The sequence below is a fragment of the Schistocerca gregaria genome, chromosome 3 (assembly GCF_023897955.1).
Source record: "Schistocerca gregaria isolate iqSchGreg1 chromosome 3, iqSchGreg1.2, whole genome shotgun sequence".
NCBI lineage: Eukaryota > Metazoa > Arthropoda > Insecta > Orthoptera > Acrididae > Schistocerca > Schistocerca gregaria.
Window position 1 is genome coordinate 923,293,825 of NC_064922.1, and position 5,507 is coordinate 923,299,331.

The window sequence follows — 5,507 nt, forward strand, 5'->3', positions numbered from 1 at the left end:
AGCGTCCACCGATCACTGCTTACATGAAGCAGCCCCGCCAGGTCCTTGACCGCGCAACTAACGCTTAATACCACCCCCCCCCCCCCCTCCGCTCCACTGCTGCTCTTGTTCTGCGAGTCTAGTACTTGCAGTGACATCGCCGTCAGAAAACAGGGCCAAACCTCCTGGGGTCGGAGGAAGAATTTCTGAATCGGCATCAGTAAGGCTACACATTTTCTCGCCAGAAGAATAAAAATCTCTTTCCTTTCCTAGTGTTGCGGTAGGATCACCAACATCAGCTATTTTACATCCCATGAGTGAAAGAGATCTCATGCAGACGCCGGCCGGGGTGGCCGAGCGGTTCTAGGCGCTGCAGTCTGAAACCGCTCGACCGCTACGGTTCGCAACCTGCATCGGGCATGGATGTGAGTGATGTAAAAATGGTTCAAATGGCTCTGAGCACTATGGGACTTAACATCTGAGGTCATGAGTCCCCTAGAACTTAGAACTACTTAAACCTAACTAACTTAAGGACATCACACACATCCATGCCCGAGGCAGGATTCGAAACCGTAGCGATCGCGCGGTTCCAGACTGTAGCGCCTAGAACCACTCGGCCACCTCGGCCGGCCGAAGTGTACGAGTGTGAAGTAAATCCATGATCCGAACGTCGTTGCCTGCCCTTCTTAGTAGACACTTCATTAGAAGTAGCAACTGCCTGTTGGCGACCAAATATAAGTTTTTACGTGCGATGGTCGCTCTATAGATATACAGTTAATTCTAAAACTAGAGCAGCCCCAGCTAAAACACCCAGACGGCATCCAGCGCACACGCTAAGACAACACTCTATGGACACCTTGTAGCTTGTGTTATCAACCGTTACGATTAGTATTATGTTGGTGACAAACACTCATAAGCGTGTCGGTTTCCGGACATCGTATCTTCCTGGATAAAATTTACGTCTAGCATCATTCGTTGCTTGATATAGGCCCACAGAAACATATTTCAATAAGCAACTTAATGACAGTGTGTTTAACACACACTGGACGTTCATCATTGATGGTGGTTTTACAAATTGAAGGCTGTTAACTTTGACTAGCCCCACCAACTGCGGTAATCTGTAATAACTCCCTATACCAAACGACACAGCATTATACATACAACAAGATGCTACTTAAAAGTTGCGAAAGCGATTGTGTGAGTCTCTAATCGACTTCAATAAAAACAGCTACTTCGGACTATTGCACTCCTCACTCAGTTTAATAATTTTAACACCTGTTCATGTTCACCTGATACTGTATGAATTGGTCGATCAGTTATTCATAGATATTCCTTCTCTAAGAGAAGAAGAGATGGTAACATGGGAGTTATGAGGCAGATGATCGGTAACTGCACGAGGCCGCATCAGAGTAAGTGTGTGTGTGTGTGTGTGTGTGTGTGTGTGTGTGTGCGCGGGGTCGCCCTTTATATTGTTTCGCCCAGGGCGGACACCACCTGTTGAGCGGTAGCTGATACCTTCGCCAGGATGCCTGAGATAAACCGGCGCAGTACACATAGCTGTCACCTCCCAGATTATGAAGTGCCATCCCGTGTACACCGATCGAGCGAGATGGAGGAGTATTACCTCCAAGGGGACGCATTCGTACGGGCGGCGGTTACTTTGATACGGAATATGTAACGTATGATTGTTGGCTTTACCTTTAGGTCAGTTACAAGCCGACTTCTTTCTGCGTAATATAGCCGCGGTCTTTTAGAGTTTATGTGTATTTAGTATGGATTTCATTACTTGAGGGACAGCAGCGATTGGAGCAGGTTTCTTTCCGAAACCCTTAGAAGAAGTTAAGACACGTCTTCAACTTCAGGGAGATTTAAAAGCTCGTGGACTGTATGCAGTACATTATAGAAATTTCTTCCACACTTTTTACTTGGTTGCGAAGTCCGACGGCATCCTTGCGCTACAGAAAGGTTTAGTTCATGCTCTGCGGTATCAGTTGTTCCTCAATGGTGTTAGGTTGGGAACATACTAGTTTACAGAAGAACGTGGATGGACTCTGGTATCCGGGCGTTCGGAGGTATCTGCAGCAAAGTGCGCTGTCGTTGCAGCTTTTGCTGGATGTAGGGGTGCATTTAGCGGAAGCTCCTTTTACCTGGTAAAAACGCATCTCCAGTCACAAGCATCAAGTGTTGCTGTTGACCATCAGCACCATCACAGAGGAATGATAAATGCCTTCGGCAACATATATAAAGAACGTGGCATTAGGTGATGGTGGCGTGGCAGCATGGGTGCAATGCCCAGGGCTGCCTTTGGGTCTGCCACCCAGTTAGTTTCATTCAGTTTGGCAATGGAGTATCTTTGGCAGTATCAGGTGCTTAATAAAAATACCCTTATTAACACATTTGAATCTAGTCTCACTGGTGGTATTGTTGTGGTAGTCGGCATGACACCATTTGATGTTGTTATGACAAGATTATATAATCAAGGTATTAATGCCAATGGAAAAGGTCTACTATATCATTCAGTTCCAGACTGTTTCATCAAGCTTTGGAACTCTGAAGGGATATATGGGCTTTACAAAGGCTTTGTTCCGAGTTATGCTCGTCTTGGCCGTCACACAGTATTATGCTTTATTTGGGATGCTCTGAAGCAATTGGAAGTAGATCTTTCAAAGAAGTATGAAAAAAGATAAAAAGTTGAAAGTAAATGTTGATCTGGTAAAGTACATTTTTAGATAGTCTACTGATGTAATTTTTCTACACAGATGCAGATGCTGGTTCCCAAGGTCTGATAGACAGATTATTGAACAAGGCAAGGAGCTAGGCTTATGGAATACTGCATACACATTTACGCTCTGGCTTTTTGATAAGCACTGTAGGTATGACATTGTTAGAATTACAAAGTGGAACTATTATTGAAAGTTATAGCCTTGATGATAATGAAATTTGTATATGAAAAACAAACGGCTTTCAGTGGAAATTATATCATCACTGAAAAATGAAAATGAGATCTTCACTTAACGTTGCTTTGTAGTGACGCAAAAATGCGATATTGTTGATAAATATATCCACACACACACACACACACACACACACAGAGAGAGAGAGAGAGAGAGAGAGAGAGAAATGGTTCAAATGGCTCTGAGCACTATGGGACTCAACTGCTGTGGTTATTAGTCCCCTAGAACTTAGAACTACTTAAACCTAACTAACCTAAGGACATCACACACATCCATGCCCGAGGCAGGATTCGAACCTGCGACCGTAGCAGTCGCACGGTTCCGGACTGCGCACCTAGAACCGCGAGACCACCGCGGTCGGCGAGAGAGAGAGAGAGAGAGAGAGAGAGAGAGAGAGAGAGAGAGAATACAGGAAATACAGGGTAGTGTGTAATGTATTGAACTTCCAAAAAAATAAAAAAAATGTATGTGAGATATTCTATGCCAATGATTTTGCTCTGATAAACGGCAAAAGTAATCTAGATTTTGCATAGTATGTAATTGTTTACCTCTTGATAAATATATTTGGTGATGCAATTTTTTGCAAGAAATTGTACAATAAAAATCTATTTTTCAACTGGACTATGAATAATTGTAGATATTGCTTCTGTTTTTGTATAACCACAAATACAACATTTGAGAATGTCAAAAGTTTCCCATATCACCACTGTGCCTTTTAAATTGGCCTTGTTGTTTATAAGTCGATTTTACACTACATGAATGACCTTAGTTACTGTGATTATTCTGTCTGAAATAAAGTAGTACACTATCAATTAAAGAAGTACCCATCAATCCATCGAGATTTTAATTATCCATGGTTTTGCTATATCTTTTAACACAAATCTACAGGTACATAGGTACTTCGCGAGCCACCGTACGGTGCGTGGGGGAGGGCACTCTGTACCGCTACTTGTCATTTCCTTTCCTCTTCCACTCGCAAATAGAGGGAGGGAAAAACTACTGTCTATATGCCTCTGTATGAGCCCTAATTTCTCGTATCTTCGCGATCGTTACGCACAATGTACGTTGGTCGCAGTAGAATCTTTCGGCAATCGGCTTCAAATGCCAGTTCTTCAAATTTTCTCAACAGTGCTTCTCGATAACAACGTCGCCTCCACTCCATGGATTCCCATTTCATTTCCGGAAGCATCTCCGCAACATTTACTTGTTGTTCAAACCTACCGGTAACAAATCTGACTTGCTTAAGTGTCTTCCTTCAATCCGATGTGGAACGGATCCGTAACTCCCGAGCGGTACTCAAGAATGGGTCGCACCAGCTTCCTATATGCGGTCCCCTATACAGCTGAAACACTCTTCGCTAAAATTCTCCCAACAGACTGTGTCGCAATTTCGCCTTCTCTGCCGAAGTTCTCAAATGATAGTGCCATTTTGTATCGCTTTAGCCGGCCGTTGTGGCCAAGCGGTTCTAGGCGCTTCAGTCCGGAACAGCGCGACTGCTACAGTCGAAGCCTGCCTCGGGCATGGACGTTTGTGATGTCCTTAGCTTGGTTTGGTTTAAGTAGTTCTAATTTCTAGGGGACGGATGACCTTAGAAGTTATGTCCCATAGTGCTCAGAGCCATATCTGGACGTTATGTCCAGATATTTAAACGGCTTGACTGTCTCAAGCGCGACACCCGTAATAATGTATCCGAAAATTAAAAGATTGTTTTTCCTACTCGTCCTCATTGACTTACATTTTTACACTTTTAGAGGTAGCTTCTATTCATCACACCAACTAAAAATTTTGTCTACGTCGTCTTGTACCCACCTACAGTCACACAACTGCTACACCTTACTGTACACGCTGCAGTCAAGGACTGAGTGGCTGGTCCCGGCGGAGGTTCGAGTCCTCCATTGAGCATGGGTGTGTGTGTTTGTCCTTAGGATAATTTAGGTTAAGTAGTGTGTAAGCTTAGGGACTGATGACCTTAGCATTTAAGTCCCATAAGATTTCACATACATTTTTGAACGTTGCCGTACACCACGGCATCATCAGCAAACAACCGCAGATTGCTCCCCAAATCATTTATGTAAACAGAGAACAACAGCGATCCTATGTAGGCTTTCACTGCTGGCGTCTTCATCAGTAAACACTTCTGGGCTAAATTGCTTTGGTCGATCTGTAGAACTTCTTCTCCCTGACGTTTCGTTCTCAACTACTGATAACATCTTCCGAGGTGAGTCGACGACTGGCTGGCCACAAAAAGCCCCTTGAAGTGGTATCAGTGTGTGGATGATACCTTTGTAATATGGAATCATGGGGAAGAGGACTTCAATGATTTCCTGGTGCACTTAAATAGCATCAACCCAAAGATCAAATTTACCATGGAAAAAGAGAATAATGGGAAACTTAACTTTTTGGATGTATCAGTTATCAAACGGGCGGGAGGGACCTCAGGCTACAATGTCTACAGCAAAGGTACACATACTGATCGCTACCTCCATAAGAACTCAAACCACCACCCTAGGGAAAAGAGGGGGATCATAAAGACACTAGTGGATAGGGCCAATAATATTTGTGAACCAGGCTACT

At 43.8% G+C, this 5,507-nt stretch overlaps 1 pseudogene; it reads left to right on the plus strand.

The window, feature by feature from the left end:
* The first annotated feature begins 1,751 nt into the window (after nucleotides 1-1,751).
* On the plus strand, nucleotides 1,752-2,666 carry LOC126355707 (solute carrier family 25 member 35-like; annotated as a pseudogene).
* Nucleotides 2,667-5,507: the final 2,841 nt, after the last annotated feature.